Below are 24,790 nucleotides of genomic sequence, written 5' to 3' on the forward strand. Positions count from 1 at the left end.
TAGCTTGCTTTTATATTTTGTTCAGTTGCCTAATTATTTTTGTAAGAAAAGACATTTTCTGGGATGGTCAAGTGCATAAAACAAAATAGTTTCCAAACAAGAGCCATCAAAAATATTTCAATATGTAGAAAAGCAACAACATCACACTGATATGATCATTATGTACAGATTGAACAAGACTGGATAACCTGACCTAATTTTATACTTGTAGATGTTATAGAAATGAGATATACATGCTTTTAAATTGATAAGAACACTGGCAGAATATATATGACACAAATATTTATTTCTACAGAGTTTGTGTGAACTATGAACTGGTCCCCTCAGACCTATTGATACTCCTCTTGATCACAAGTAAGGACACTGTGGGTCCCCTCACACTGAATTGAGAGTTGTAATTTAGAAACGGAAGAACTGAGCTGTCATCCAGCCTAGCAACTTTGTTTAGTACCACCATTGGGCATCAAAAAAGTGGACTTGGAGGAAAGGATTTTAATATAAGTATGCCATGACATTAAATGATATCAATTGGACATCTTTAAAGGATTTTTTTTCCCTTGGTTGATTGCTTTCCACAATAGCCTCAAGAAGGGAGTGGGTATAACATGTGTTCAGCCCTAAATCAGGACTGCTGCTTTGAAAACATTTTGATTAAAATTAGTGAGCATTGCTGATGACAGCTGCAGCTTTATGCCTGAAAATTTATCATTCCCCTCCCTTTGTGAAGTTAACACAATGCTGTATAAATATAGGCATTTTTTACACATGGCCTTTTTGAAAATAACTCAAAAAGAAGGTTCACTGGAGATTGCATTGTTAACAACACCTGATTGACCAGGCATCAAAACTTCTCAGCTCTCTCTATTTCATCAGTTGGAAGGTCACGGCGGCTGCTGGGATTAACTCTAGACAAAAATATTGGTATGTCTGAATTTTGTGCAGTCACAGCCTCTGAGGCACTTTAGTCTCCTGGGTTTTGAACTGAATCCCACAATCTGATTGATTCATTTATTAAAATTAGACTTGGAAAGGGCAGCTTATTTGGAGTCAGAGTTGCACAATGAATGCAAAGCCACAATCAGAAAAAGTTGCTCCCGGTTTCTTTGCTTGGTGATCAGAGATCTCTAAAGGCAAGCAATGAACATCTCTTAGCTTCAGGTTCAAGTAAGACATTTGATTCCTAGAAGGAAAAAAAAATAAGCAAGAAGGTGAATGAAGCAGTAGTCACATTTCTGAGGAATGAAGTCAGTAGATTGCAAGTGACAGGTTCAATTACTGGTCCGTGGACCAATGACACATCTGCCTTAAACTCTGAGAAATGGGCAGTGGGAAAAGGATGAATAACTCTTAAGAATTGGAGAAAATATGTAACCACTCAGGCAGAAAATTAGCAATTACATTCCGTGCCATCAGTAATAAGTATTTCAACAAAGATCTTAGGTTAATGTCAGACTCTGTGACAGTATATCAACCATTACACCTGTGTTCAATCAGCAATCCCATCCCTCAATGTGATACTAGGCTGTTTAGTTCAAATGTGGCTTGTTCAGTGATAAGCAAGATGGCTGACATCTGTTACTAAAGTATTCAAAAGTAATTTATTTCACAGACTTGACACTCGGTGTTCAAAGGAGAACATTTCTGAGAAACTATTGCAATTTGTATCTATGTGCTTTTGTTTTGACAGTCCTCCAAGAGAAGTCATAATCTGACAAAGCTGACACAAAATAATCAATGAAGATATCATGGAATACTATACACAATGAAATTAGTGAGTTGCAATGTTGTGTATTATCATCACCCACAAGCAAGAATCTTGTCTTTCTTATAAAGTTGTTATATAAGAATTAAGGCCACCCTGAAAATGCCTACATGAAATATGGGTTAAAAGTCAGTGGAAGAAAGATGCCCAGAGAACCGAAATGACTCCATGGTGTTATAACATATACTAGAATATTGACATACATATACTGGATGTGCCCAGAAACAATCCAATCTTTTCTGATTCATGTTTTATTCATTTATTTCCCAGAGTTCTTTGAATCATCCCTAGAGGGAGATGATGAATCACATTTCAGAGGAAAGTTTTCCAGTCACAATATTAGTATTTTTTTCTTCTTTCTGTATAAAATTGGAAATGGGATACTGAAAACTCTTCTCCTGGATGAGTCAGCAATAATCTATATATGTTGAAAACAGATGCCATCTTCAGATATATAGCAGCACAATGAATTTTGGACTCGTTTTATTACTTTCCAAACTTCTGCCATTTTCTTTGCAACATATATTTTAAACATAAGGACTGCATGTCAGTTTAGGTACCAGAATTCATGAAACACTGTTAAAGCAAGATAAATCGTGTGGCATCTAGTCAATATATAATGACTATTATTTACATAGTTTCCAACACTTTAATAAATATTGTTCTACTTACATAAATACATATTTTATCACCAAAGGAAAGTAAAGAAGTATTTATCATTGTTAAAATCCTGTAAACAAAATTAAAAAAAAATATTTACAGAATACAGAATAATATAGTTGGAAGGGACCTTAGAAGTCTTCTAATCTTTGCTCAGGCAGAGATCCTACATCATTCTGGACAAATGGCTGTCCATTCCAATCTCTGCTTAAAATTTTCCAGTGATGGAGCACCAAGTTTTGGAGATAAGCCATTTCACTGATCATTTTCACTGACAGGAATTTTTTCCTTAATTCCAGGTTAGATCTCTTATTGATAATCTTCCACCCATTGCTTCTTGTCCTGCCCTTAGGTGCTTTGGAGAATAGGTTGACCCCCATTTCTCTGTGACAGCCCCTATTGGAAGAGTATTATCAACTCACTCTTAGTCCTTCTCTTTGTTGGACTAGGTATGCTTAGTTCCCACAACTGTTCATCTTATGCTTTGCCTCCAGTCACCTAATCATTTTTGTTGCTCTTCTACACTCATTCTAATAAACATTCTTTGTAAAAAAAAAAAAAAACAAATTTCTAAACATGAGATGTACTATCCCTCTTCTATTATTTATAAACCACTTTTGTTCAATGCAAATACAGCCTTTCCATCCCCATGGATGTTTTGAAACACAATTTAAGAAAATAATAGGAGTCACCTGAAAATTGACAGGAAAGGACAAACCCATAGTGATACTAACCCTAAATCCCAGTTTGATTCAGGCCACTTAAATCCACTGCAAGCATTTTTCTTTCAAAAGAAAATAGGAGGAAATCTGGGTCTTCCTGAAGCATTCATCCATGTATTAGGAAAAGTCACATGATAGTAAAAGAAAAAGTAACATATGACAACAATTGTGCATTTTAGTTTAATTTCTTTTCCAGTTACAATTCAATGGAAAATGTGATGGTTTGCACTATATTACTTGAATGTATACCAAATTAGCATATCCGACTATTTTTTAAAAAAAACTGATTTGGGATGATCTTGGTGTAGAATTGTAGCTTAATTGGACTAATATGGTATTGTAGTGATAATGAAGAGGAAGAGAATTTTTTTAACAAACAAACAAACAAACAAACAAACAAACAAACTGACTTGCATCTCCTTTTTTGTGTATCATCATTTCTCCTGCAAAAACTTTCAGTCTCCATGTTACTTTCAAAACTGGTGCAGAAACATTTTCCTTTTCCAGACCTTGTCATTAAGAAGATTTTTTTTCCCCTAACATATTGGGCAGGCAGTAGCTCAGGGAAGCCAATTCTCTGTCCAACAGCAGTAGACTGACCAAAAACAAACAATGCCAACTGCAAATGCTAGGATCCAATAGTCAGCATCTGATTTAGTATGTGGTGGTAGTAACAACAGGTGCTGCGGAATCCCAACTCAGGGATGAATTTAGAGAAAGGTGAAGAGAACAGCCCCAAGGAGGAAATGACAATTGCTGTGACAATCTTCTAGACTTTCAATGCTCTTGCCTTGCAACCAGGCTTGGAAACTACTGTCTGTTATATCCACCTCTCTGGAGGGATTTCTATGATCAGAAGTGATTTGAAGTCCTGCCAATTTCAAAAAGAAAGTTGAACAGGTTCTTATAATTTATCTATCAGATTTATGGATTCAACTGCTTAACACTGTCTGGAACACATGTTTTAATGTTGCTATTTTATTAAGACTATAAGATCTGGGCTGCAAAAATCCAGGTGATACAGGCTATCTGTATTAAGTTTTTGCAACCCAAATATGATATCTCTGAATTTCATAACTACTATGTTTCTGTTCATACTTATTTTTTTAATGTTATATAGACTGAAAACAATATACAAATGCATTTAGAGGTCCCCATACACTCTGTATTCTACCTATATTTCAGGCAATAAGAATATACAGTACTTCCTTATTCTTTTCCATAACATATACAGATTGGTGATAGATTATTTTCTATACAGGTAGTTCTTGCTTAACAACAATTTGTTTTGTGACTATATGAAGGTATGAAAGCACTGAAAAAAGTTACTTATGTCCTGTCTTTGTACTAATGGCCATTACAGCATTCCATGGGCACTTGGCAATATTAATGACAGTTGCAGCATCCCACAGTCATATAATAGCCATTTATAAACCTCCCCAGTGGTTTGCAATAAGCAAAATCAATGGGGAAGTTGGCACTCTGTGGCAAGTCATGGTCACGTGGGTGGTTATGGGCGCAACCCATTGTGCCCACATGACACCCCTCCTGCACAAGCTGCACTGGCTCCCAGTGGTCTTCCGGGTGCAATTCAAGGTGTTGGTTACCACCTTTAAAGCGCTCCATGGCATAGGACCCGGGTACCTTCGAGGCCGACTTCTGTTCCGTCAAGCCGGGCTATCAATGTAACGATTTTTAAATTGGGTGTTTTAAATTCTTGGGGTTTTAAATCTCAGCCAAAATTATGTAATAATTTTAATTATTTTTAACTGATGTTTGTCTTTGTGTTTTTAATAGGCTGTACACTGCCCTGAGTCCTTCGGGAGAAGAGCAGTATAGAAATAAATTTATTTATTTATTTATTTATTTATTTATTTATTTATTTATTTATTTAAAAAGTTTTTCAAATACAGATTTTTCCCCCTTTTTCCCCCCCTCCTCCCTAACCCACCCTCACCCTCCCCTTCCCCTGTGACTTCTTCATAATAAAACCCAAATTCATAACAGATTATATCATACTTTACCATCCACTTACACCATCTCCATATGCTGACCCTTTCTTTCTAATAAAATTATCATATCCCCCTTATACTATACTGTACTATACATTTCAAAGTGACATTCTATTATAACATTATCTAATAACTCCTAATTTAACATAATAATATTATTATATCTCCCAATTTAGCGATTTCCGCTCATAATCTACCCTTTTACTACCCCCCATATATCTCTTAAGTCAAATCTTTTATATATATTAATATAACATTTCAAAACAACCTTCCACCATAAGACTATATAGTAAATCCTAAATCCATTATATCTCTTAGCTCAAATCTTTTACATATATTCACATCTAGACATAATATCCCTTTTCTTTAAACTAAACTAAACAATCAGTAACCTAACCTATCTCCACCCACTTTCCTACAAAACTACCATATTAATATCTTTATTCTTCTGCCCACTCAACTAGAAAAATATTCCCTTGTGTAAATAAAATCCTAAAAAAAAAAAAAAAAACTTTAAGCTTGTAATCCATATAATATCTTCTGTAATGTCTTTCAGCTGGATGATAAACTCCATCGCCCATGTTAGGGTAACATCGCATCCTAATTCCAACAGTATTTTCAGTATCTTCAATCTTCAATTACCATCTGCCCCCATCCTTAACAAATATCTTCATATTGCAAAAAAAAAAACCCCACAACAACCACCCGAGTGACTTTATATTTATATTCCATATAATATCTATAGAGGTGTCTTTTATCCAGATTATTAATTCCAACCACCATAATAGGGTAACAACCAGATCTTCTGCGTGCCCCAATCCAGTAAATCTCTTGCCATGTAACTCAGCATAAACGTAATATATTTATCAAAAAATCCAAAAAACGAAAAAGATATTTCCAATCCATTCGATTTAAGGCCCTTTTCACATCCCAAAAGTTCAGCACTGCAGAGATCTGTCACTCTCCTCAGGATAAAATAAACCAATACTTTGCCCATTATCTTTTCATATATTCAGTCCTCTCATAAATAACTGGCATTACACTGTTGTTTAGTTTAAAAAATTTTGTTTTTGTGAGACCTACTTCTTCTTTTCTTGACTTTTTGTGGGTTGGATCTCCATCCTGAATTCCTTTCTGTAGATTGTGTATCGACTATTTGGTTTTCATGCTGATCTATAACTTGATCTTGTTGGTTTTGCTTTTGTGGCTTAAATCTTTCTGGTTCTGTAAATTGTATATCAACTGATTGACTTCCATGCTGGTTTGTTGCTTGATAAATCATTACATTAGAATCCGGAACCACCTCTCTTATATTAAATAGTCCAGCTGAGACCTCTGAGAGAAAATCCAAAAGTGGCTCATCTGTGGAGACCTCTGTGACTTGTTGTTTCTTCATTACTGCCATCTCCTTCTGCTTTTCTTGAGTTTCTGTCTCTTGTTGATTTTGCTTTTTAAGAACCTTGTAGTAAAATTCTGCTGCTTTTTCAACAGTATTTAACTGATACCTTACTCCTTGATATCTCAATATTATACCCACTGGGACATCCCACCTGAATAAAATATTTTGTTTTCTTAGCTCAGTCACCAAAAGTCCAAATTTCTTTCTATCTCTAAACATCTTAGGTGGCAATTCTTTATATATCCAAATTTTTCTCCCATACAGTTGTAAAGTAGAATTAAAAGATTTTTGCACAATATCATTTCTTATTTCTTTATCTGTAAAGTAAATCACCACATCTCTAGGCAGTTGCCTTTGCTTTGCAATCCAAGAATTTACTCTATAGGCCTTATCAATTTTACAGGATACCTCCTCAGGATGAACCTTTAAGATCCCAGCCAGAACTTGAGCAGAAATTTTTCTTAGGTCATCACTGTTATTTTCCTGTAAGCCTCTGATTCTGATCGCAAATTCTGTCAGCCTGTATTGCATCATTACAACTTCTCTTTCAATCCCTTGCTTTATATCTTCTGCATTATAAGTCTCATGACCAGCTTCCTCTTTAGACTTTACTTCTAAACTATTGTCTTGAATATTTATTAAATCCTTTTCAATTCTTAGTATTTTGTTGTCCAAATTATAAATCTTATCATCAATTTCCTCCATTTTAGACTCTAGTAATTTAATATTTGTATCCAACTTTATAACAATTTCTGAAAAACCATTAGTCACTGTTACAATCTTTCGTTGCAAGTTATCATACTTTAATTGTATCATTTCTTTAATTTCCTGCCTTAATTTTTCAAATTTCTGGTTCACAGTCTCATGATATTTTGCCATTTCCTCCTGAAGAAATTCTTTTAAGTTAAAACCATTCTGCAAAGTCTGTAGGCTCAAAGCTTGTTCAAACAGTTGTGAGTGGGGGAGTACCCCCCCTACTTGTCTATCAGGCTTTATAAGTTTTAACGCCATCCTGCCAGCAAACTCTTTTTTTTCCCCAAACAAGATCAAGTATGAATCTCCAAGAAGAAAGGAACTTAAAATAACTAATTTTCTTCCAAATTGTAGCCAGCACTATATATTCCGCTACTTTGTATCTATTACGGAAGGACTCTCACTTTCGGCTTTCTTCTACTTCCCAAGCCTCAGCGGTCGCCATTTTAAAGTTTTTTTCTCTTTCACTCTGAAATGCTTATAAATTCATTAAGGATACTTGCAATTTAGGGTCCAAAGTCCAAGTCTCATCTTTTTTAATAAATCCATCTGTTAAGTTTGTTGATTAATCCGGTTCCAGCGCCTAGCTCTGCAAAAAAGCAGAGTTCTCCCGATGCCCGGAGCGATGGCGAGCGGGAATAGGGAGCTTCAACCTCCTCGTCCCCAAGAGTCAAAAAAAGCCTCTGGGGACTTCGCAGAGGGCTCTACCTGCCCTTGCCTGCTCTGACTCACATTTCCGTCAGGAAATGGAGTTTTTCGAGCCGCCTTTCAGGTGTAAAGGCGGCTCTTTACAGGCAACGGGCTGGCGGTCATGGAGGACTTTCTGGCGGCGCCGGAAGCCAGACAGGAAGTCTATTTATTTATTTATTTATTTATTTATTTATTCATTCATTCATTCATTCATTCATTCATTCATTCATTCATTCATTTATTTATTTATTTATTTATTTATCTTGCTTAATAGCACTTAGCAATAGCACTTAGACTTATATACCACTTCATAGTGCTTTTAAAGCCCTCTCTAAGCAGTTTACAGAGTCAGCATATTGCTCCCAACAATATGGATCCTCCTTTTACTGACCTCGGAAGGATGGAAGGCTGAGTCAACTTTGAGCCAGTGAGATTTGAACTGCCGAACTGCAGCTAGCAGTCAGCTGAATTAGCTTGCAGTGCTGCACTCTAACCATGGCAACACCTTGGCTCTTAATGACCAGGAACTGCTGTCATAACTATGGCATGGGTCCAGGCGACCTGAGGAACTGTCTCACATCAATTGCATTGGCCAGGCCCATTTGTTCCAGGGAAATAGGTATGTTGTGTACCCCACCAGTCAAGGAATTCCGGTTGGCAGAAGCCAAGAGAAGGGTCTTTTCTGCCAGGATTGTTACCGTCTGCAATATTGCCCCTCCAGTTGAAATTCACTCTATTTTGACCTTCCATAAGAACCTTAAAACCTGGCTCTGCTAAATGGCCAGAGGTCCTGATAGCAACATTCCATATTGGAGGGGGTTAGTGGTCTAGAAAGCTGATCCCACATCCACTCCATGGCATTCTGTTTTTTTTAACCTATCTAATCTTTGTTCATTTTAATATTTAATGTTTTAATGTTTTGTAGTTTTGTTTTTATGATGTTTGTAAGCAACCCAGAGTTTGTTGACAGTGATATGGGTGGCGTATAAATTTAACAAAGAAACAATAAATGAATAAGTCAATATGATCACATGACTTAGTGATGGAGTTGCCAGTCATAATTAGGACTGTTAAACAATAGTCTGATTTTGCAGCCTGTTCTTTCCATCCAGAATCAGGAATAACAAAGAGGGTATTTGAAAAGAATGGTGAACTGGTGCATTCTTTTCAGATATCCTTTTCTCAATGGACTTGATTTGTAATAACAGATAATTATTTCTTTGTTTTTAATCTTTCTGTATTTGCACCAGGTAAAAAGACATTTCCAGTAATCCTGCAGCTGCTGGCCCTGGTTGCTCAGCCAACAGTCCTAAGTCTTGTAGCCCATTTGTCAACAGGTGTCCAGGAACTTCAGCACTTAGTGTGGTCTTTGTTGACCCATGTGATGAACAATCCAGTATGGGTTTCTACGAATTATGTCTCACCATATTATTGATGGGAGAGACACTCTTCGTCTGGCTCCTCTAATAAGACTTGTCCAATATGGTTGAACCTCTGGCACAACTCTCATTTTCTTCATAGCACATAAGCCCCACAAACACGTCAAAGTAATACTTCACTGGGGAGTTGTAGAAGTAGAAGCAGCAGCAGCAGCAACACAAATCATAACCCAACACGAGATATAAAGAGTGAATAATGAAGAGAATATATTTTTAGCAGATTGATATGTCTTTATTTCTTTCTTGTAGAATCTAAATGTAAAATATCCACTGCCTAAAGGATTTTAGAAACTCTGGGGAATATGAAACATATTGAAAAAATCTGCATGTTCTAAAGCAGTTGTAGAGAACATTTAAATACAGATGTACAAGTAGAGTTGAGAAATGAGAATCTTGTACATGATTTTTATACAACAGGTAGGCTAGCTTTGCATCTAAATGGTTCTACATGAGCTGCAATCATGCCATCTCAGCATGCCAGAAGGCTTTTTTGTGGGGAGGGTATGAAGGTTCCCACTGCAAGACAATCATTCTGTACATATGGATGACTCTTCAGTGATCCATCAATTCAGCTGAATTCCCTGTAGCAGCAAATGTATTGCCCATATAGGGCTACTATGTCTGGGAAAAAGTCTTCACATCTTCACCTTGAACAATGTTTACTGAGCTGAATTCCAGAACAAGGTTATTTTCCTCACTCGTGATTTATAGTGTCTTCTGACTCTCGTTCAACTTTTGTTCTTGTGCTGATACAAGAGAAATGAGGCTGAGCTTTTATTGCCTCAGCAATGGCTGGGGATGTCATAAAGACAGTATAAGTTCCTAGTCAGGAAAAATACAAAGGCTGCTGGTTCAAAAGTAGCTCTGGACTTCTATGATCCCAGCTGTGTTTGAAAGCTGATGCTGTTTGTTTCTGCCCAGCTTTAGTGTACATGAAATGGCAGTAAAAACTTGCCATTTCCCCATTTGTAGTTGTTCATGCTTCATGCTTCCTGGATCCTGGGCAAGGTGTCTTAATGTCCTTTTGAAGCCCCAGGGAGGATTTCATTTTGTCTTGTTTTCAGCATCCAACCAGATAAATGCATTCAACATGAAATCAGGTTATGGATGGAGGTGGTAGGAATGCAATCAATTTATTTTTATTTATTTCTTCTTCTTTTTTTTTCATAGAGTGGGAGCTGCAATTCCTGCTGGTTCTTAGTATTTCAAAGTTTGCAAGGAAAAGGCAACTCTGTCTTCAAATAGCTTTCGGTGGATTGGGGAATGGGTATGATGATGTCCTTAAAAACCCATGCCACTCCTTGATGCATGGCACTCTTCTGGCACAAGGCCAGAATGCGACTTAGGTGAGATGGTCGGCATATGTCAGAATTTTCATAAGTAAACAAATAATAGTAAAATAAATGATGCGCAGACAAAATCATGCCAATATCATAAAAACTGATTGAGAGAAAAAGTTGGGTTTATTTCAGGTAAGTTATATAGCCACTGAGAACCAGTCTGGTGCAGTGGTTAAGGCATCAGGATAGAAACAGGAATTATGGGAGTTATAGTTCCACCTTGGACACAAAGCCAGCTAGGTAACCTTCGGCCAGTCACTTTCTCTCAGCCCTAGGAAGGAAGCAATGGCAAACCATTTTTGAAAAACCTGTCCAGGAAAACTGCAGGAAATTGTCCAAGCAATCTTCAAGATTTGGACACAAGTGAATGGAAGAAAAATACACAGCCACTACTATGTTATTTTTTAAAAAAATATAAGAATTAAGATTTTAAAAATCATTGTTGAAATGTCAGGGTGGCTGCTCCTCCGTGTTTCATTTGTCATAAAAGTTGTCAAAAGACAGAAATAAGTATTATATGACTCCACATTACACATGTCTAAATTATCATTTTGACCTATGATATGTTTTTAAGCGCTGCATGCCTTGATATTTGTGGTAATCCTCTGGATTTCATATCAGTTCACCTTTATGTAAACTATGATTAACCTAAGGAAAACATCAATTTTCACTTTCCCCCATTTTTAGTATTAGCCTGAGATTTTTTTTTTAAGTTAGCACTAACATTTCGATTATAGATAGATAGATAGATAGATAGATAAATAGATAGATAGATAGATAGATAGATAGATAGATAGATAGATAGATAGATAGACAGACAGACAGACAGACAGACAGACAGACAGACAGACAGACAGACATACATCATTTTGTTTTGTTTTAATTTCTGTCTGATATACACTCTTGGAATTTCTCACAGCATTTTTTTATTCTTTTAATTTCCATCCAATATAGACATTTGGAAACAATTTTACCCAATGTGATGCATGTTTACATTATTTTCAAACTACATGAATTTTTCTGCAAAATTTAAACTATATCTGTACATGGCAAATAGCATTATAAAGTTCAGATAAATACACATTCCAAAAGAGGTGTATTGTTCAGTTTCTGCAAAGTTTGAATTTACAAACCGAAATACATTTGCATTATATGCCAAATTAATACCTCCTTCTCCGAACAAGAATATTCTTTTTAAATAAATAAATACATAAAGTGTATTCTCTAGTGTACCAAAGCTGACTCTGCTTCTCCATGAGTTAAACTTCTGTTAAATAGAGTCTAAAGGTGTCCATCAACTGGACTATGCATGCTCATGTCATCTCAGTTACTGCATTAAGACAATTCTTTAAATCTCACTTTCTGAATTTGAAAAAAGAACACTAAACAAAATCCTTTTCTTTTTGAGATGTTAGCACTAAAGACTTCATGATACGATCCAATCCCAGTGAATTTTCCCTCAACAAGTTGTTTTAATGTGCTATGCTCATGACACTCATGCTGTCAGGAAAATTGTAGTTAAAGAAGTAGTTAATTCTGTACTGTATGTACTTAAAAAACTATTAATTTAAGATTTTTCCCCGCTAGGTATTTTAATAAATATATTCAGTTGGGAACTAATTTAGCAATTTTGCCTAGCCTGAGGCCGGTCATACAAATTACACTATTGGCCTTCAGGGACATAAAAGAAACAGTGGAAAAAGAACCTATTTTTCTTGATAGCCATTAGCCATGAGATTTGGTTCACATGAGCCCAGAGCAAAAGATACTAATAGATGGAAGAATGATTACTACTTCATTTCTGAAAGATACCACAATATAAATTTGATCTGTTGATTAAGGTACCAGGCTAGAAAGTGGGAACCATGAGTCCAATTTCCACTTTAGATGTGAAAGCCAGCTGGGCAAACCGCATTCCTTATTTCAAGTGATGATGCTACCTAGCTTGGGTAATGAAATGTCTGCAACAGAACTTCCAAGCTCAGAGAGCACCGAGGACCTCTCATTTCAACACTGAGCTACAAATATTCTCCTTTATTGGGTTTCACCTCACATCACCAGGTTGTTGTGGGGAAAAAAGGCGGAAGGAGAGGCATTTGATATGTTTGCCACCTTGAATTATTGATAAAGTAATCAAGGTGGGATAAATTTCATACATTAAACAAAAACGAAGTAAAAATACATTTATTGAGGGAAGTTTACAAAAAAAAACATATGCAGGTTTACCTGTCCATTATATCTTCATTATGTATTTTGTATGATTTCATTTCTAGTAGCTTGTAGGTCCCAGCCAATGTTTCTTCCTGGAATAGAGCTAACTTATTTAGTATAAATCTACTGTCTTGGAGGCATTTCCCTGCTGAAAACTACTTGAAAGTTATGTTCTGTTATTTAAACCTGCTTTGCTAAGTTCACAAAGAGAAAATCCGATATGATTTTCATACCAAAAATCTGACAGGCATTCAGAAAGCAGTAACTTCTCTTTGTAAATTTAGCTGACTCTTGATTCTGGGACTATCATTGGATTATCCCCTTACTTTTCTTCACTTGGTAAATCAGATTATATTGTTTACTTGTTTGCTGACTCACAACTTCATTCTACCTTTGCCTCTCATTAATGTTTTATTCTTAATTTTATGCCATAAAACAAGACAGTTTGCAGCCTCTGAAGCACTTCTTCAAATTTTGAAGAACATTCAATAAGTACTGTCAGAAAATTTTGAGGACTTTTTTCGTCACTTTATTGGACATTGTATGTACTGTATATCAACATGCAAAACATTTTGGATATGATCAAACTAGAGTGAGGATTCTTAACAGTTTGATACCTGAAACTGCTTTAAATGGGCCATGCTATACCTTTTGCAATGAATTCCTTTTGAGTGACTTCATAGTCTCTCGCTCTCTTATCTATATCTATCTATCTATCATCTATCTATCTATCCAGCTATCCAGCTATCCAGCTATCATCTAGCTATCATCTATCTTCAACAAATTCATTGCTTAGTTGAACTTGATGCACAATGATTCTTGGAAGGATGCTACAGCAAATTATAAAATATTGTCTCTCTAAGTCTTTACCCCCAAGGGCTTTTATCACTAAAGATTATTCTTTATTCCAGCAGATTTGGCCTGGAATAATGCAGTTCTGAGAGGCCAGCTTCATGAGAGTTGGCTTTCAGGAGTGGAAAGCTCCCCACTTTCAGTTTTGATTTCAATTGTGCCTGTGCATTGTGTAGATATCTGAGAAAATAAAGATGAAAGTAAAATCCTTGGTTATTGCCCTTTCCTAAGTAAAACCAAGGCTGGAAAAGGTCAAATCAGTATGACCTCTGGAGTTAGGTTTTGACATAGGTACTGGGGTTTTATGACACTGTGGTCAATTGCACTTTCCACTGGGTTCTGTATGTGGGATAAATATTGTAACTTTTCCATGATTGCCATCTATCAGAATACTTCATTTTGTTAAAAAAAAAAAAAGATGGTGTTGGAGAGAGTAGTGGGAGCAGAACTGGAATGGATAAACCTGAATGGAGGTTTAGGTTTTTGCTTTGTTTGGGTATCAAGGACTGGTTATGCAGCATGACTTGTATCAGTACTGGCAAAGGAAAAATTCAGGACTCCAATGGCTTTAGTAGATGTAACACATGCATGGATAACAGGCCACATATTGGTTAATTCTGTATTGAACCAGTACTACAATTGAAAGTTTTAATCTATACAACCCCTTATGACTTTGAAATCAAATCAACCTTTTTTGATTGAGTCAACAGAGGTACTTGACTGAGAGTCAGGATGCTGATGCACTGTGTTGTTGCTTTTCAATAACAGCCCAAGCTCTTGAAATGGCCCTCTAGTTGAAATTAAATTTTAGTTAGTCACAACACAGCCACCTTTAAAAAAACACAAAAAACAAAAACTGAACTCTTAAGAGGTGTGGCCTGTGATATAGGTGGGTGGATAATGTATATTTTTGTTTTTATTTTTGTTGTATTGTGATTGTACCTATTTTATTTGTAAGCCATCAAGAGTTTAATCAACTGCAGCATTGTAAACCAACCAAGCAACACTTACAGTACTGTAATAATTCTGATGGCCTCCGCTCTGAGAAGATTTTGACCACTGTAACACAGTTTATAACATTTATCATTTGATTCTGTGGTTTCCTGGAGTCATGATACCTCTTCAGATCCCATCAGGCTCCTGACAAACTGGGTCACTAGACTTTGTAGCAGACTTGCCATCACTACAGAGGGAAATGAGTGCTTTTTAGTCATGGTATACTTATTTAGTAAAATGTCTTTTTTTAATCTCCTGTGAAGGACCAAACTTGAGGAGACAGTTTTTTTTCTTTATATTCAGATATTTTCTCTGTGGCATTCCAGTTCAGCTGGTATTAGCTTACAATTCAGTACACATTTCTGGCAGGCATAGTTGTCTCCCTGAAATATACTCATCTATTATTGGGTTATCACTTTACAATCAGATGGCCAATCAATAACATAACTCTGGAACAATATTTACATTGCTATTTATGATATCAGCCAAAGAACTAGAACTGTCTATTTCTTTTTCTGAGTTCACACATAATAATTGTCTTATTTATTTATGGAAATAAATAAGAGACAAATACTTTTGTCATCTACAGATACCATCCCCAGTTTTTCTCATTAATCTTCAGTTCCTGCATCAGGTTTGACTGCATTGAAATGACAATCCCTTCTCTAGTTTGTCAGAACTAATTGGGTCAATCTAAACAGGATTATGATTTTCAGGTTGATGTCACCAGCTCTGTCCCTCATTAAGGTTTTGGGATCAGATTTAGATTTTGATCAATCATCTAAAAACTGGAGGTCTAATATATTGAACATTTGTTGTCTTAATCCAATTTACCTCAGATATATCTCAATTTTCTGAAATGTGAGGTGGACGCTTCAAAGTTCAACTCGCTTACTTGGATTGAAGCCATAGAGAACAGCTAATTACCCATACCTAGTGCCAAGATGTAAAAGCTATAGCATTCACAGAAGTTTAAATTCTTCCTCCTACTTTATGAATTAACAGATATTTGACATAGCATTGAAGTGCAAAAGTTTATTTAATGACCATCCCCATCCTGGGAACAACTGGTTTTTCCCTCCTTCAAGCTATTGCAATTATAATATCTGTATCTACTGTTCTTTCATCATTTCTTGTTTATTGCTGATGTACTGGCAAATCCAGTTCAGGCTCAATTTCCTTATAGAGCTTTAGCTTGACCATGATCCTTTTTTGTTCACCAACTTGGTTTGCTATTAGACAGAGTAATGATGATGTCCATAAAGGACCTATGTCAATAGATAGCATGTTAGAGAATACAGTTGCTAGGAAACAATGACATAAATGGATATTGCTTTCAAGGCCAATTGATGTAGTCCTTTGACAGCTTGGTCAGCTAGTGTGGGAAGCAGAATACTTGGGGAGAAAAATAACTTATATGAATAGAGTGAAAACTAATTTTAGTATATTATTTTTCTCTTGAAAATATAAACCAGAAACTATAATTTCAATATTAATGATCTTAAATTGAGTGGATTTTTCAAACTTTTTATTCCATTGTTTTATATACTCATTACACAATGCAGGTGTGTGAATGTTGTTTCCCAATAGAAGAGAATATCTGTTTTCTTATTGTAAATAGGTAGATGGAAGGGAGAGAGGGAGGGAGGAAGATATAACAGCATTTAGTTATTATTTTCACTATCCAGATTACTGATTGTACTTTGCTAAATGAAATCAAAGTTGAAATTCCATTTCTTTCATGCATATCTTTCTCCATTTACATTTCCTTAAATTTACATTTCATGTGTATGTATATACATATTTCTACATAAGAATAAATCTCTGACAAGTAATGCCCATTTTTAAAACTGATAACAGTTTAAAACAGCCTGTTCTGCAATTTATCAGCAGAGATATACAGTTTTAAATTATATTTTTCATATAGATTGGAAAACCTGTTTTTCAAATTTAACAATTTTTTTAAAAAAATGAACTGATTTTCCAGCAGAAGCTTTGAGATCAAACTTCTCTTAGGAAGTACAACAACCCATTCTCAAAAGATAAACCTTCTTTCATACTGAAAAGCATGTTTTATGTTTCTTATATAATCTTCAAAAACTGGAAACATTTACTATCAAACAATATTTGAAGACAAATTATTTCTTAGGTGGAGGAATGTATTTTGAGTATATTACACTGTATGTTGAATTTTGTAACCAGAAACTACTTGGAAGATTAAAACCCTTTTGTGCTTTTCATATTTCAAGAAATGCTTAATAATGGCAAACATATTATTCTTGTTTAATAGTACCCCAAAGACATTACTAAGACCTTGGGGAAATGCTTAGAATCTACCTTCCCTAAATATATCAGACTGAATTATTCTTCCATTAGAAAGACCCATTTGTAATGTTAACATGAACAACTTTTGAAATCCTAAATGAGCTATTGCTAATAGATACAACAGCAATTGTATATCAAAATGTACATAGAGAAATTAAGCACAGAGGAATGATTGGATGACATTTGCATCAAGTGATGAAATGCAAAGCCAAGGACTATGAAAAGTTCCAACAAAGACAGGTGCACTCCAATATACCATTTATCACAGAACTAATGAATGTTGAATCTAATCCCATACTAATATCTTCTGTTGCACTTTCACAGCTGTGCCATTTATTGTTTCCTGTTTTTGAAAAAAAAAAAAAAGTTAATAGTGAAATTTGTCTATTCACCTGAATATTTGCTAGCTATGTCTTAATATTCACCATCAAAAGCAAGAACTGTGGAGTGGAGAAATTAAGAGAATTTTAAATTAAGAGAACAAGAGACATTCTTGCTAAAATGTATTGTATGTTATACAATTTTTCAACTTATCAAGAATGTCACAAGTACATTCACACAAACTTCGAAGTGTTTCTTTTGACATCAAGGCTTTTGTGATAAACTATTACACTTTAGGGACAACAGTGTTTAGCAGAATTTCTGCTAAGCTGACCTCATGCCTGGAAGTTTGAATAAATATAGCTTACATTTTGTTCTGCAAGAAACTTTATGCATTTTGAGATATCTTAATAATCACATGCACGAGTGATCGCAAAGTTCAAAATATAAATCTATTGATTAAGCACTGTTAATCAGGAAAAATGACAGATAGGAAAAGCAAACAGAAAGCTGAGGAACAGGCATTGGGTCCTACTACACCACAATCCTTCTAATTGCAAGATATTTATAAGATACAAAGTATCAGCTTACTTATTTTTTCCCACATTGTTTTCATTAATTGCCCCGTGGCTACTTTGTGCTCAGCAGGAGATATGGTGAGCAGTCATCTTCTCTAATGAAGAAGGAAAGCAGAAAAGGAAGGCATTAGAAAGCACATTTTTCTAAATGTAGAGACCCAGGTGGGGATGAGAAGGAGGTTGTTGGCAATTACAAAGCCAATGGACTTTTTCCCTGCTTCTGTCATGTCACTGCCAGACTGCAAGCAACCTTATGATTGCTGTTTCCAAGAGTAATTGTGTATTGGAGATGTTAGTATTTTTTCCTTTGTTATATTTTCATAAATTATTTTTTTTAAAAAAATAACTTTGGGTTCACAAGAATATTATAAGTAAAACAATTTGCCTTCTATGCATTAGTGTATAAGAGAATGATTTTACTTATGAATACATGATAAATTATAAGTAACTTGAGGATTATTTTCCAGCCAGGTACTAGAACAGTGTTTTGCAACCTGTGAGGACTACAGCTCCAGAATTCTGGGAAGTCCCTACATCTTAAATTCAACAAGGTTGACAAACACTGTACTAGTATAGAGACAATTTGTCATGGAATGACAGGACAACAAATGCTACAATCAACTATTGCAACATGGTGCATGGATGTTCCTCCATGACAAATTGTGAATAATTGAGAGTGATCCAGGTTAGTGTAGTGTAGTGTAGTGCAGTGTAGTACAGTGCAGTGCAGTGAAGCACAGGCTAGAAACCGGAAGATCATAATTTCCAATTCTCCCTTGGGCATGAATCCAGGTGAATGTGTACATAATTGTATGATACATTTTATAATGTTTGAATTTGAATGAAGTCACTTGGAAGTGCATAGATTCTTCTTTTTTGAGATGCTAGATTTATTTTCTAATAATGGAACCTACACTTTATTTCCATTTACAGTTTTCAAGAAATCCTTGCTGTTTTTTTTTCCAAAACTGTACTTGAAGTAAAAATGGGGAAGTAAAACATTCACCTGTTAGACAGATTTATCCCCTCCATATTAGATCCCCACAGAGATCATTATCCTGCATTCTTCGATACATTAGCTCAAGGCTTAAGGTTTGCTCAATTTCCTTTCCTATTATCTGTTTGGTGTTTTTCTATAGACTCATTCTAATTCAAAATATATATATCAGAGCAGAGCAGAAGAACTCTTCTCTGTTGAAGACTTAACAGAATGACAAGTGCCAAATAGTGAATTTATTTTGTTCTGCTTCCTAATTGAGTTTCTTTGTGGAAAGCTGGCAAATAACAATGGAAACCAACCAACCAATCAATAATAGTTGTAGGAATGAGAATTTTAGTGGTATGTAGATATAGAGATATTTTTTCTTGATATATTCATGCTTATTTCTAGTAATTAATATATTATTTTCAGAATGGTCACAGAGTTATCATTATATGATCTTTTTAGAAATTTACCAGGCATAACTGTGACTGGCTGGAATCTTTCTCCTCTCATTGTTATAAAGAGCAACAACTTTGCCTCCTCCAGTCACTTGGCTCTTCACCCATTCTGCAGTTTTCAAAGATCATACATAAAATTTTAACCACACCATTAGCAAATTCCTTTAATATCTTGAAGTTTTAAACAAGTTCAGATTAAATGTATTTTTCAGAAATGTGTTTCTATTAATCTTAAACTTCAATCCTTTCATCCAGCGCCGGAAAAGACGCCTGGAAAGCGGTTGGAGGGCCAGTCTCGCTGAATCTGATCGAACACTGGTAAGGTCACATATTAAGGCCTACCTAGTGGCGATAAAGACGGCAAAATCTAACTACTTTTCCGCCTCTATTGCGTCATCAGGGAATCGTCCGGCCGCCCTGTTTAGGGTGATCCGCGCCCTGCTCCATCTGGGAGTGCGGGAGGATCCCTTAGAAGGCAGGGCAGAGGATTTCGGACAATACCTGTATGACAAAATCACTCAGATCCAGGGGGATTTGGACTCTGACTGGGTAGATCAGGGCAGGGTGACGAGGAACAGTCTTGAGAATGTTATCTGGGAGGAGTTTGATGCTGTGACTCCCGATGATGTGGACAGGATTTTGGGGAGACTTAGTGCGGCCACATGTTTACTGGACCCGTGTCCCTCCTGGTTGGTACTGGCTTCCCGGGAGGTTACACGAGGCTGGCTCCAGGGCGTCATTAATGCTTCGTTGAGTGAGGGTCACTTCCCCGCTGCCCTGAAAGAGGCGGTGGTGAGGCCTCTCCTCAAGAAGCCGTCCCTGGATCCAGCAATATTGGCTAACTATCGTCCTGTCTCCAACCTTCGCTTCATTGCGAAGGTTGTTGAGAGTGTGGTCGCGCAACAGTTTCCACAATTTCTGGAGGAAACATCCTATCTAGATCCGTTCCAGTCGGGTTTCAGGTCTGGGCACAGCACGGAAACGGCATTGGTCGCGTTGGTGGATGATCTCTGGAGGGCTCGGGACAGGGGTTATTCCTCTGTTCTGGTCCTATTAGATCTCTCAGCAGCTTTTGATACCATCGACCATGGTATCATGCTGCACCGGCTGGAAGAGTTGGGGGTGGGAGGCACTGTGTTGCGGTGGTTCTCCTCCTTTCTCTCCGACCGGTCGCACTTTGTGTTGGCAGGGGGGCAGAGGTCGACCTCGAGGCCTCTCATTTGTGGAGTGCCACAGGGATCGGTCCTCTCGCCCCTTCTGTTCAACATTTATGTGAAGCTGCTGGGCGAGATCATCCGTGGCTTTGGGGTGAGATACCACCAGTACGCTGATGACACCCAGCTGTACATCTCCACCCCAGGCCACCCCAACGATGCCCTTGAAGTGATGTCCCAGTGCCTGGAGGCTGTGCGGATCTGGATGGGGAGGAACAGGCTCAGGCTCAACCCTTCCAAGACTGAGTGGCTGTGGCTCCCGGCATCCCGATATAGTCAGTTGACTCCATCACTGACTATTGGGGGCGAGTCTTTGGCCCCCACTGAAAGGCTCGCAATCTGGGAGTCCTCCTGGATAGGCAGCTGTCTTTGGAGAAACATCTGACGGCTGTTACCAGGGGGACCTTTTATCAGGTTCGCCTGATTCGCCAGTTGCGGCCCTTTCTTGATCGGGATTCCTTGTGCACAGTCACTCACGCCCTCGTCACCTCTCGCCTTGACTACTGCAACACTCTCTACATGGGGCTCCCCTTGAAGAGCACCCGGAGGCTCCAGTTGGTCCAGAATGCAGCAGCGCGGGTAGTGATGGGTGCAACATGGTGCTCCCATGTAACACCGCTCCTGCGCGAGCTGCACTGGCTCCCGGTGGTCTTCCGGGTGCGCTTCAAGGTGTTGGTTATCACCTTTAAAGCGCTCCATGGCATAGGGCCTAGTTATCTCCAAGACCGCCTGCTGCTACCAACGACCTCCCATCGACCCGTGCGCTCCCACAGAGAGGGCCTCCTCAGGGTGCCATCAGCTAAACAATGTAGGCTGGTGGCCCCCAGGGGGAGGGCCTTCTCTGTGGGGGCTCCCACCCTCTGGAATCAGTTGCCCCCAGAGATAAGAAGAATCCAGGACCTCAATGCCTTCCGTCGTTCCCTGAAAACCCATCTTTTTCAGCAAGCCGGGTTGGTTTAAGAAGAAATTTTTAAATTCTTTTAATTAGTCTGTGATTCTTAACTTTCGGGCCAAAATTTATATATATTTTTAAATGTTTTAATATTTGTATTCTATGTTTTTTATCTTGGCTGTACACCGCCCTGAGTCCTCAGGGAGAAGGGCAGTATATAAATTGGAAATTAAATTAAATTAAATTAAATTAAATCCTGGTTTTTCACAATTCCTTTGAAATATGTATCTTCTTCTCACAAAAGACCGATTCAAAATAGGAATTGAATAGTTCTGCCCCCTTTTTAAAAAATCTGCATTAGCATTTTGCCATTTTTATTGAGCAACAGTTATACTGATGCTTTCTTTATTATTATTATTTTTATCATATTTGAAGAAGCCTTTCATCTTGGCATCAACTTCGATTTTAACCTTTGGGATTCTTTTTCTACAATTCTAAGCAATCTGTATGTATTCTTCTTGGTGACGTGCCCAAAGATCTGGAAGATAGCAGAAGAAATATAACAATCCAATCCTCATCCTTTTTCTACATGTTTTCAACATTTGTGTGATGTTGGTAAATGTATCAGGAATGTACCAAGTCAGGAATTGGTTTGTAATGCTGTACCCACTATTTTGTGGACTGACCTGCCCCTCTTTACACTCCTACATTTCCTGTATATATATATGAATGAATAAACAAGATGATACCTCCCCCATTTGGAAACCCGCCCTCATTGACAAAAGAGTCCCTAACACAAAGAATGATACCAGACCCACATTCACAAAAACCACACAGGATGTCACCACCACACATCCATGCAAAAAGCAAACCCACACTGATGAAGCACGACCACAAACCAGAAGCCAGACCACAGCTGCATCATTAGCCACTTTAAATCCCTCCAATCCATACATGAAGCAAACTGACACCCACCATGAAGATGTGCACGACCACGAACACGAAGCCAAACAACAGCAATACAGCTAACCAGCTCAAATCCCCCTGCAACTCAGACTAACACGAGCACAACCAAGCCCCCACCTAAACAGAACACACCCCCAGCCAATTAGAGCACAGCCAACCCCCCATCCAATCAGAGCACAGCCAAACCCGCAACAAATCAGAACACACCTCCACCCAATCAGAACACAGCCAAGCTCCAACTCAATCAGTTCACCCCCCCACTAGCAGTTAAAAGGAAGAAACAGCTGCGATCTCACATTGCTCCTAGAAGCACGAAGCCGAAAACACCAGCCTAAAGATGACGAATGAGACTTCGTCGAAACGTTGCCAAGACACTTCCAATTTTATGCGGAAGAAAACCTGAATAACCAAAGACCTACATATATATATACATACATACATATACATACATACATACATACATACATACATACATACATACATATATCCTACTCTACCCTCTGACAGACAAAGATGTCTACAAAATTGGTTTTTAATTTCTTCGACTAAACATGCTTGGTATGTTTTTTTCTTCAAACAGGTTAGCTTAATTAAATATTACTTCATATCTCCTGAAAATATCTAACTTGTTTTGGGAAAATATTGTATACATCTTTTTCTTGGTTGAAAGTTAGGTCACAAACATGAGAAGGGCAGTTATTATATATAAATACCTAAATATACAAAATGTGTTTCTCCCAGGATTTTAATCCAGATGCTTTTTACAATATTGCTTAGTTCATTCATCTAGAGTTCTGAGGAGAAGTGTATACTTTTAAAATAGAAATGTGCGTCTCGTACTTCTGTTTTTTTTTTTTTGAACAAATTACTATATTGTAATCTTTCTACCAGTGTTTTGTTATACTTATTATGCATTTCCTGTACTGAAAGTAGACACTCATTTTACTTATTTTTCAGTGTACAGTATATACCAACAAAAGGCATAAGCTTTTGAGTTGTTTTTTTCATGACCGTAGTAAACCTGCACATCCTTCAATAATGAAAACTTTTTGTCATGCTTTTTAAATTTCTAATCCCTGCAGGATTCTGTTTAAGGCCCTCCTGGTCAAACTCCCTATGTTTTGAACAAGCAAATTGATCCCTGTGAATTGTAATTTGTCTCATTCCAACACTAGATAATTCAGAGACAGTGATCCAAAAACAAAATTTCTTCTGTGAAGGTACTTTGCATAGCCATCATTAACCTTCAGTGTTCTTTCCTTTTTTGTTCTCTTCTGTGGACTGGAATTTATTAGCTTATTTTTTGTTCACCGTGACCTTCAATACTTTTAGAATCAAGGCATCATTCTAATTCTATTTGAAAATTTCCAGTGAAGGGAAGCATACCACTTCATAAGGAACATATCACATTAGTTGAATAGTTCAGGAAATTCCTCCTAATGTCTAAGTTGAATCGCTTTCCATATAGTTTCCATCCATTGATTCTGGTCCTGCTTTCCAGAGCTACAAGGAACAAATCCACTTTCTTTTTTGTATGACAAGACTGCAATTCTTTCTTCCCTCAAATCTTTTCTTGTTCAAACTAAATATGCCTAAATCATGTAGCTATTCCTTACATAATTTGGTTTACAGTCTCCTCAATTACTTGTTAACTCTCCTTTGAAATCACCACAGCTTGTCAATATCCTTTTTAGACCGTAATACTCAGAACTAGATGGAATGTTCTAAGTGAGATCTGACCAAGTCTGACTTTAATGGAATCATTACTTCTCATGAGTTGGATTGGGATGTTTCTGGATTGAAAGGATTAGCCTTTCAATCTTTCACTTGAGGACCTCATGGGAGCGTGGCAGAAAACAATTAACATTGCTAGTTTCTGGGCAAGATCTGTTTAATTTGTACATATTTTAATCTTGTATATTTTAAATTTATGTTATATGGTATGCCTTATTTTAATTGTGGTGCTTCTGACATAAATCAACAAATCAATAATGGTCTAGATTCTATGATTCTGTTAATTTCTCCCAAAATGGTAAATACCTTTTCAATAGCTCAATCATATTATAGTTTCCTCACACCTGGAATCCAGCAACCTTTATTCTCTTATGGAACTTTGACATCTTGTTACTGCTGGTTGTTTGTTGCAGACATTCTAAACAATGACTCTTTTTCCTCCTCCTCTCTTCCAGTCCAGTTACCATAGCACCATGTAACCATG

General features: G+C 37.0%; 1 long non-coding RNA gene across 2 annotated transcripts; it reads right to left on the reverse strand.

Annotated features, from left to right (window-relative positions):
- Positions 1 to 267: 267 nt before the first annotated feature.
- On the reverse strand, positions 268 to 24,738 carry LOC117674617 (uncharacterized). 2 transcript variants are annotated; one of them, XR_004593912.3, is made up of 5 exons: positions 24,613 to 24,737; positions 18,074 to 18,155; positions 17,418 to 17,504; positions 14,852 to 15,023; positions 268 to 1,180 (listed from the first exon to the last, which is right to left on the reverse strand). It is a non-coding gene; the product is annotated as an uncharacterized LOC117674617 (long non-coding RNA). The 2 variants fall into 2 exon arrangements; XR_009622346.2 differs by lacking the exon at positions 268 to 1,180 and adding an exon at positions 13,021 to 13,080 and having other exon boundaries at positions 24,613 to 24,738.
- Between the last annotated feature and the right edge of the window lie 52 nt (positions 24,739 to 24,790).

The sequence above is a fragment of the Pantherophis guttatus genome, chromosome 2, assembly GCF_059756535.1.
Source record: "Pantherophis guttatus breed Tessera chromosome 2, ASM5975653v1, whole genome shotgun sequence".
NCBI classification, from domain to species: domain Eukaryota; kingdom Metazoa; phylum Chordata; class Lepidosauria; order Squamata; family Colubridae; genus Pantherophis; species Pantherophis guttatus.